Source organism: Magallana gigas, chromosome 4, assembly GCF_963853765.1.
Source record: "Magallana gigas chromosome 4, xbMagGiga1.1, whole genome shotgun sequence".
NCBI lineage: Eukaryota > Metazoa > Mollusca > Bivalvia > Ostreida > Ostreidae > Magallana > Magallana gigas.
Window position 1 is genome coordinate 11,089,528 of NC_088856.1, and position 10,668 is coordinate 11,100,195.

The following is a 10,668-nucleotide window of genomic DNA, read 5'->3' on the forward strand; positions in this document are numbered from 1 at the left end:
GGGGCCTTGTTGGCAAAAGAGGATATAAAAAGTGCTTTTAGGCTAATACCCGTATACCCTGGGGACTTTGAACTGCTAGGACTTTTTTTAGGGGTGCTTACTATTTCGATAAAATGTTGCCATTTGGCTGCGCAATTTCGTGCAAAATTTTTGAAACATTCAACGAATGGTTGGTCAGAAGGCAATCTGGTTTAGAAACCACCCACCATTACCTAGATGATTTTATTTTTGCCGGTCGGTCCGATACTAACCATTGTCGTATGCTAGTTGACACCTTTCATAGCCTATGTACAGATATAGGGATTCCACTTAATAAGGACAAAGCACAGGGGCCTACAACATCAATTGTGTTCTTGGGTCTGGTCATAGATACAATTCAAATGCAAATTCGCATACCACCACCAAAGATTCAAGAAATGTTGTCAATTCTCACACATCATATTCAGAAAAGAACAATTACCATCAATTCACTGCAAAGCATTGTAGGTAAACTTAAGTTCTTTGCCAGGGCTATACCAGGTAGTCGAGCATTCAACAGACGTTTTTATAATGCTATGATTGGTAAGGTTCAACCCTATCACCATGTTAACATTACCTCTGCAATGAAATTAGACATGCAAATGTGGCTCGACCTCCTGACCAATTTCAATGGGGTTGTATATTTCCCGGATTCCGAATGGAGTTCTCAAGAAACACTTAACCTTTTTACAGATAGCTCTGGGACAGCTTCATTAGGATGCGGTTCATATTTTCAAGGGCAATGGGCCTATCTCCAGTGGCCATCGTCATGGGCAAACAAACCAATCATTCATGACATTACATTTTTAGAATTAGTCCCCATTGTTTTGGCATTCACCATTTGGGCTATAAAGCACTCCGAAACAAAAAAATAATCCTACATATAGACAACCTAGCTCTTGTACACATCATTAACAAACAATCATCCTCATCTGATAGAGTCATGTTTCTCATTAGGCCACTCATGCTTGTCACTATAAAAAACAACATTCAGTTCAAAGCCCAGCATATTCCTGGCAATCAAAATGGTATAGCAGATGCAATATCTCGTCAACAGTGGGGTAGATTCAGGGAACTTGCTCCAGCAGCAGACAAGCTACCCCAGCCCATACCAACATCCTTCCACAACGTGCTCTTGAAGATGAAATGAACCGCCTTCTCATGTCATCACTAGCCAGTAACACTACCAAAGCTTACGCTGTGGGTCTGCACGCTTTTGACCAGTTTAGATTAAATCAACAATTGTCCATCCTTTGGCCACCACCTTCAAATCACATTTGAATGTTCATAGCTCACTTGTCCATACAAGGCTGCAAACAAACCACTGCTAGGGCCTATACATCTGCATTTGCATTTAAATGTAAAGTATTAGGAAATGGTGACCCTACAAAACATTTCCTTGTTGGTAAAGTGTTAGAAGGCATGAAAAGGCAAAATAATAACAGGGATGTGCGCATGCCCATAACACTAGAGATTTTGAATCAAATCCTTCATAAGTTGCCTGTGGTATGCCAGGATACATATGAAACTTCACTGTTTTCTGCTGCGTTTACCTTAGCATATTATGCATTATCAAGGGTGAGGGAATTAGCATTATCTAAGGGTAACTCACTCGATAGAATCATCCAGGTTCAGCATATTTCAATTCAACACTCTATTATTAATCTCCTTATTAAATACTCCAAGACGGATCAACTAGGCAAAGGAACCCCCTTGCGCATCAATGCCACTGACACCCAATTTTGTCCGGTCAAAATTATGAACAAATATTTACAAGTCCGGCCAAATGTTACAGGCCCCCTGTTTTGCCACTACTCCGGCCAACCACTAACCCGCTATCAGTTCTCATCAGTACTGGCAACAGCCCTACAAGTTTTGGGAATCAACAGCAAGTATTACAAATCTCATTCATTCAGGATAGGGGCAGCTACCATGCTGGCACAGCAGGGCCTATCAGAACAAGCCATACAAGCCTCTGGGCGATGGCATTCACAAGCCTATAGGTCTTACATTAGGTAATGCATATTCAGCATTCCCCTTCACTCAACTAACCACCGGTAGTTGGCGATTAATTATCATGTTCCCTCCCTTAAGATCTTCATTTTAATTCCCTATTTGTATCTGTCATTATTTTAACAAAATATTTGCATTCCTAAACCAATTTAATCCAAGTGGTTGCAGATCCAGTTAATGTTTGGATTTTGGGATCTTCCATTATCAAACATGCTACAGTAGCAGCCTCACAAAGAATCGGAGGAACCAACCTATCCATTCCAAATGCCAACATATGGTGGCAGGGCATGAAACTGTTGGACCTTGTCCCTAAACTCAAGTACCTCAAAGGCCTCAAATTGCAAAGTCCTCCTCACATTATTGTCGTTCATTGTGGAGCCAATAATGTTGGCAAAACTCGTCTTGACCGGCTGTTGACCATGGTACATGACATTCTGTCTCAATGTAAAACATTATTCCCAAAAACCAAATTTGTGTGGTCCTCTACCCTCCCCAGGATAACATGGCGCTATTCTACAAACACAAAAGCCATGTACCAAACCCGAACCCGAGTCGACCGCCAAGCAATTAAAACCATGGTGAGCCTGGGAGGGGCCTACATCAAGCATCCTCAAATTAAAATCAGTCATACCCAACTTTTTCATAGTGATGGTACCCACCTATCCAAGTTGGGGAACGACTTTTTTCTCAACAATTTACAAGGGGCTATCGAACACATAATGGGGGTCAAAACCAAGTAAAAGCAATCCCATCTTCATTGGCATTGGTCGGCGGTATCTATTTGAGGTGGGGATGTGACGCCGTCACCAATATGTAGGACCTTTGGTGGCGGATGCATGTTCATGCATGTGGCGCTTTCGTCAAACCCCACCTCAAATGGAACAGTGTTTTCTAAACCGTGTATCATTTTTGTGGCGCAAATAGCGCTTTTCATCATTGCAACTTTGATACATGCAAATTATTATGTTTAATTATACAATTCACTACTTTTACTATGCGCGCGCGTCGATAGGTCAATCTGAGGTCAGGGGTAAAACAGTCATGGCGCTGCGATGTAAACAACGAAAGGTCGAAGGTTTGTGATCCCCGGTAGTAAGCCTTATGAGATATAAAACATGTTACCATATAGTCTAGCTACATTGATTTTCACAGCATTAGCTTAATTTAAGAAGAAGATATTCTTTAATCAAGGTTTAAGATGTTTATGGCAGGACTAATATATTAATGTCCCGTTCCGAATATGCTTCATGTTCTTTTTTTTTTCTTTTAAACAGTGGATTTAAAGAAACTAATGATATGAATTTACAATTCAGGTTGAATATTCTGCAATGAAATAATATATGTACTGTGAAGATTTATGATAATTTACCCGGAGGCATAAAAATGTCACTGAATTTACCATATAAACACATTCTTTATTAATATGAAACAAACACAGTATTATACACTGCACCTCACACTTTAGAACATTACACATTGTTTTAAGTCTGGTGATTACCTTATTGAAATATGGTTGACTCATTAGACCTCAATGTTATGTAAACATGCATGATAGTATAGCATCTATATTTATACATTCTACAATTATTTTGCTTCTTTTGTCTTTCAAATTTGGAAAGCTACAGTATTTTAAAACACTATAGCATGGACAGTGCGATTAAAAGATTTTTATGTTTCTTATTAATGTATGTTGAACACCATGCAAGTGCAATGTCATAAATGAAAATCAAAATTCATGTTCACATTGAACATGAGTTCAACAGTAGTAACTGGTGCACTGGCTAATATTCCCAAAATTGTCTTCCTAAAATTCAACCAAATTATAATTCAGTTTGTGAATACTGGTGTATATTTTTTCCAGATTTCAGCAATCAACTTTAACTTGCTATGATAGACTTAGTCCATGATGTCATCAGCAACTACATGTACAACAGTACAATTGAAAACGTACAATGATGTGAAAGAACCAAAAATTAAAGATCTCAATAGAATTTTGAGGGAGAATGGTGTCAATATTAAATCTCTCTCTGTTGAATCAAAAAGATTAAAATTATGTAGTATTTTAAAAGTTCCCATACAAGGAAATGATGCAAGTTCAGATATTGTGAGCATAATAAATAATGCCAAGTCTGGATGGACTAAAGATATTAGACAAATACCCTCTGTCACAATAGACAAAGTTAAAAGGTATTTAATACTGAGTGAACGAGGTGACATTGAACACATAGAGGATGCTTGCCTTCATGAAAAGTTTACAGACACCTTAATGTTGAGATATAAAACATCCAGAAGCTATGACTTGTGGGCTTCTGGAAATATCCATTTGTTTGAGTATAATTCTTTGAAAGAACAAGCCAGTCTGTGTTTGTTAAGATGCAAGTCTAACGCCTCATGGACAACTGGAAAGGTTTATGAAACAAATTTTGTACTAAATAAAATAAGTGGAGATCCAGTTGGTGCATACTGTCTCTGTGTTGGAGGGTAAGTTGCATGGTCTTAAAAACTGAATTTTTTTAATTTAAACTTATTTTGAAAAGATTTAAATCGTTGAAATGCCCTGTAAATCTTGTTAAATAGTAAATATCTATCTTTCCTGTTGCATAACTAAATGAATGCATTGTCAGTGCTACGGCAGCATGCAGTCATACAGCTGGAATGCTGTTTGGAGTATCTGAGTTCATATCCCATGGATTCCAAGAACTTCCGGATGGTCCAGCAACAACAGAAAAATTGGCATACTGAATTAATCCAAGAGGTAAAAAAATAAATGGATTGCCTGATCCATTATTGTTCATTTTTTGTGCTTACATTTTGATTTGTTATTTTATGTTTCAGTTTTATTGTTAACAATCAGTTTTTTCAGCTGTGCTGAAATAACCAGACAACTTGTATGAAAACATCATGGCTGTGCCATTTGAAGCAATCAGCTGGTCTGATAGCATGCAACATAATGGTATCAGTGTTTTGTGAATTCCTAAATATATTTGTTTTGAAATCATACTGCTGCTGTTAATTTGCTCAATTTCAATGTTGTGAAAGTTAGCTAATGCACTGAAAAGAATTTAATCAATGATTCGAATCAAGTATGTGGAATAGCGAAGGTAAGTACAGTTTTATACATGGGCTTGATTAAGTGAGGAATGAGTATGTTGTGAGAAAATTATCAACATTTAAATATTTGTACTCAATCATGATTTTTAACATAATGTGAAAAGCGTGCTTGTTCATGTTTTTCAATGAGATGTAATTAACTCTTTTATTATACACTTAATATATGTAATAAAAAAGCATGCATTTATGTATATGCAGTAATCATTTGAGAATTACTGTATACATGTATTCCTGGGTAAATTTGTGAGTTTTTTTAACTTGATTAACCTGTCTTTCAGGGTCATCATCCAAACCAAAACCATTTCATGACTTTGCAATACACAAGAAGAAATTCAACAAGGCACCGAGAAAGAAGAAAATAAGAGCTTTTGAGCATGATCCTCGACATCCCAATGACCAGAAAGTACATTTTCAAGATTACCTACAGTTGTTTTCTTCTTTAAGAGAGTGTAAACCAAATGCCCCAATTAACAAGCTATACCAACCCTCTAAATTTAGACCCCCAGAAGACAGTTTTTTTTTACAAAGAACACTCAGTTCAGTCTCTTCCAGATATGTATACTGTGACAGAATGCAGTGATCCCATGGTTCCATCCAGAGAGGAAATAGCCACTGAAATGGATAATTTGCAAGAAGAACCATCTTTACCTGGTACAGCCCTACAATTAAGTCAGAATACAGATAGCTTGACAAATTTAATTGAACTTATAAAGCGAACGCCAGAGGAAATCCGTGCCATTGAAGAAAGTACTAAAGGCCAGGCAAACAATGTTTTGTGGCATGACTACAGAAAAGGTATTATTACAGCCTCAAATGCACACATTGTTAAAACTGCCATGGTAAGTCTTAAAGCAGGGAAAACCCCAAATGTCAGCAGCCTACTGAAAACACTCCTGGAAAAATCATTTAAACACTCTAAAAAAAGCTTTACTATACCTTTTTAAATTAAGAATTTGAATTTAGAAAAACTATAAATAATAAGTAATACAATTAGTCAAAATAGCAAGTAAAAGGCAATCTTGTTTAGTAATTGGAATCGTAATTAGTAAATACCACTAATACAATTACTTATGATTTATTTTACTCATCATTTCTGCAATTACTTAAATGTATATACAGATTGGTTATTTATTTACTCAATTTAATACCTTTTTGAAGTAATCAAAATCATGTTGTTATAAGTAATTTAATTACTTGTAGTAGACTCTTTACTTTTTTGCAATTACTAAAATGTATATAAATATGTTTTTTATTTACTCAATATAATTCTCATTTCAAGTAATTAAATTCATTTATTTTCATTAGTTTATCTAATATGGTTTGTTATAGGTAATTTAATTACTTGTAGTAGACAAATTTATTACTCACTATTTACTTTTTTTTTTTGCAATTACTAAAATGTATATCAATACTTGTTATTCATTTACTAAATATAATTCTCATTTCAAGTAATCAAATTCATTTATTTTAAAATATTCTATAATTAAGTAATAGCAATACTTATCTTTATATCTAAATAATTTACTTATTTCATACCAATATGGTTTACCCATTTGTTTTTTAAAATTGAACGTCTAAAATTCTTTTTCCTTGCACTCGCTTATAACTGTGAACTAAGAAAATTTTAGGGAAAAAAAAACCACCAGACAACTGTGTAAATCAATAAATCTGTAATACCATAACACATATAAATAAACTGGCTAACAAAATGTTATGTGTACAAGGTTTCTAATTTGACTAGCTTGGATTTACAACAAATGTGTACTTGAGAGAAAACAGTAACTCCTGGAAAAATCATTTAAATTAAAGGAAACAAAGCTACTGAATATGGCAACAAATTTGAACCAGTAGCTCTGCGAAAATTTGAGGAAGACATGAAAAAATGTCATGTAAACACAAAAGTGAAAGAATCAGGATTATATCTTCATTGTGTTGGATATGTTGGAGCCTCACCAGATGGTGTTCTTTCTTGCGATTGTTGCGGAAAATCTCTTGTTGAAATTAAATGTCCATTTACATTAGCAGCAAGCAATCCCAATCACGACTTTAAGAAAACTCGTTTTATGAAAAAATGGGGTGAAAAGATTACACTTAACAGAAACCATAAGTATTACACTCAAGTTCAGGTACAGATGGGTGTGACGAATATCCACAAAACCCACTTCATTGTATGGTCACCTGCTGATTATGTTCATGAAGTCATTGAATTTGACCAAATGTACTGGAATACTGTATTTGAAAATATTTCTCTTTTTTTTTTGAAAAATTTCTAGGGCCACACCTAATCAAGATGAGTGCTCCTCCGAATGAGTCAGCTGCCGTCTCAGACTTGAGTATCAAATGTGGGCACTGTTTAAGATCTTTGGAGAAAGAAAAGGATAAGGGCATTTTATGTCAGTGCAACTGTGGATGTAGAAAATGGTATCATTGGTCATGTGTGTACTATGATCCAACTGAGTATGAAGATTTAGATTGTCAGTGGTATTGTCCTACTTGTGTAAGGAACTGTGACATAATATTTTAAAAGTCAGACAATTCAGTTTCCTTGAAATCAATTCTGAATTTTTCTTTGCTCTTGAAGTTTTGAATTATGAAAATTTCGATCCCCAAACCTTATTAAAACATGATTTTAAACAAGTTTGTAGTGATATAAACATGTATTTGATAATATGAAATAAATAGAAAAAGTAACCCATTCATTTTTATTAAATTAATATTAAATTGAAATTACGGTAAATCATGATACAGGGTACAAGTATTAATCACACAAATAGAACTTGGTGGTGTGTATATTAAGCAGATTTATTTTCCAACTCAATACTTTTGTATACACTACATCAGACAATGACAGTTGAACTTGCATAACATATAATATATGCATCTCAATTATGTATCAGCATTATTTTTTAGTTCAGAAACACCATAATCATCAGACTTTAAATAAGGATTTTGAAAATTAACAAGATAGGCACATGTTTTGAATATTTGCTCGTATACATCAACTTGCGATAGTTTTAATTCTTGTCTTAGAATGTTGAAAGACTTAATCCTACGCATACATCGTTCCACATGAACTCGTGCCCTGGAGATGACTTTTGACTTTGAAAGCTCATTTGCGGTAAGTTGTTGTCTGCTTGCACCCTTGAAAGAAGGAATCACTAATTTGACACCACAAGGGAGATCCTCTTCAATCGTAAAGCCCCTGTCCACCATAACCTTTTGTCCTGGTATAAGGGAGTCAATAAGGTCCAGGCTTTCTTGTGTGATCTGTTTGTCTGACGACTTTCCAGGATAAGCTTTAGAGATGTATGTCACAGCCCCTGAGGGATAGATCCCAACTAGAAATTTTATTGTAGAGTGGTGTTTATAATTGCTGTGAGTCTGTTTATGGTACTTTACACTGGAAGGTGTTTCACTGAACAGTTCTGTACAGTCCAAAATAACTCTCAAGTTTGGAAATGGTTTGAAGCAACTTGCAAGTCCAACATCTTCATCTGGCTCTGCGTTTTTACATAAAAGTTCCAGTTCCATAGATAAGAGATTAATCCAGGTTGTGAAATTTCTGGAGAACTGACTGGAGCTCACACCAAAGCGAAAACTACATTCTTCCAGTAAATGTCCTGTCTGTAAACGATACAAAACACTGAAGAATTCTTCTTGTAGACTAAGCTGCCTGGTGACACCAGGCTTTCTCTTCACACCATAGCCATCCAGATTAAATGGTTGGACATATGTTGTTCTTTCACCATGGAAGCACTGCATAGATGAAGCTTTTCGTTGTAGATAAGTAAATAATGAGTTAAAAACATCAAGATCCAAGCCAGTGTAAAAATTAAATAATTGCTTATTTTGCTGTATGACTTCCATTTTGAAGATCTGATTTTTGGAACACATTTCTTGGTAAATCTTAGAGTCTTTTTGAATTGAATTGAAAATTTAAGTGAAATCAGGGTCACTTGAACTTAGATCTTCAAAATTCTGGAAACTCTTCCAGTCAGACAGTGTTTGTAAATAATCATGACCATTCCTCTCTGGTGCCTGTTAAATTAATAGAATCACTTATTAATCGCATAAAATAACTCTAAAATATATATGGTTTGAGTAAGTCAGCGAAATGATCCAGATATCACTTAATATTTATTCATTTTTTTTAAAATCTAGTCATTTTTTTTTCAAAAATACAAATTTTAAAACAAGAAAAAAAGTATATACTTCAACAACTCTCAATGACTCTTGGAGAGATTCATGCTGATTGGTAGTCTCTGAAACAGTGTCAACTGAAGCTGAAAATAAATAAAGCATTTAATTTCTTATTCCCTGGAATATATGCAGTAATCTATTTGACCACATTGGCTCCTTAAATAAAAAGTATTTTTTTTCAATGAAATGTGACAATGAAATCTAACAAATAGCTGACTCTTACTGCTGATTATGCAAAACTGATTACCTGTACTTTCAGAAAAAGAAGATACAGTTGGTGATGGTTCCTGTAGCTTATCATGTGATCTGATCATCAGTTTATTTGGACGCCTTCTCTTTGGTTTTTCCTATTTATGAAAGAATAACAGAATAAAATACAAAATGCTTAGATTTAGATATTTGAGTTATTTTAAAAGATGATAAGAATACTGGTAATTGTGTCACAGGGAATAATTGGCACTGACCATTAGGAGTCAATGCTATATATCAGTTCAGAAACACTAATGACTCATGCAATTTTAAATGTAAATGAGAAATTAAAAAATGAAATGTGAAATTTAAATGAGAACTGTAGCACCACCTATGCCAGTGGCTATTATGGGAATACAGTTTTTCATGGATCATTCTTTATATGCATAAGACTAAAATTTTGTAAACAGTGCACACAAGTACAAGATAAAGTTTAAAAAGCATGCACAAGCCAACGTCATGTTTATGCCTAACGTTATATTCCTCGATTGTACTTGTATATCATAGGCGTCGGAACTGGGGGGGGGGGGCTTAGCCCCCCCCCCCCCCACCTTTTTTGCAAAGTCATTCCTAACCATTAGAAACATAGCATGATAGAGGGTTCAGCCCCCCCACGTTTTCTCGCAGGAAAGATTATTGTCCCCTAATTTACCTTGAAATATTAAGAAGTTGTATTCAGAAGCAAACTAGCCCCCCCCCCCCCCCCCCCGGATTAGGAATTTCATGATTTTGGAAAAAAAATTGGGTAAGTAAGTTTGTTGGGTTTTTTTGGAAGTATAGGTATACACCCTCCCCCCCCCCCCCCCGAAGGATTAGGATTTCGATGATTTTTTTGGGAATTACTTTTTCTCAATATTTCTGAAGATTAGTCTAGCCCCCCCCACTTTCAATTTGCTTCCGACGCCAGTGTATATCATATATAAAACCTACATGTTTTGTCTTATTTATAATCTTGGTGATTGCATACGTAAATATATACATATTACATGTTCTTGCCTTGTGTGAAAATATCGTGGGAATTTTGTTCCCCGGTTTTCTTGATTTTGGGTCCGGGCACCGGTCGTTTTCAAAGTGACA

At 35.3% G+C, this 10,668-nt stretch overlaps 1 long non-coding RNA gene and 1 pseudogene across 1 annotated transcript; one reads left to right on the top strand and one right to left on the bottom strand.

Moving 5' to 3' along the window:
* The first annotated feature begins 200 nt into the window (after nucleotides 1–200).
* LOC136274760 (uncharacterized) lies at nucleotides 201–2,138 on the top strand (annotated as a pseudogene).
* Nucleotides 2,139–7,832: 5,694 nt separating this feature from the next.
* On the bottom strand, nucleotides 7,833–10,069 carry LOC117682509 (uncharacterized). The gene is made up of 3 exons (XR_004596856.2): nucleotides 9,590–10,069; nucleotides 9,355–9,425; nucleotides 7,833–9,180 (listed from the first exon to the last, which is right to left on the bottom strand). It is a non-coding gene; the product is annotated as an uncharacterized lncRNA (long non-coding RNA).
* Between the last annotated feature and the right edge of the window lie 599 nt (nucleotides 10,070–10,668).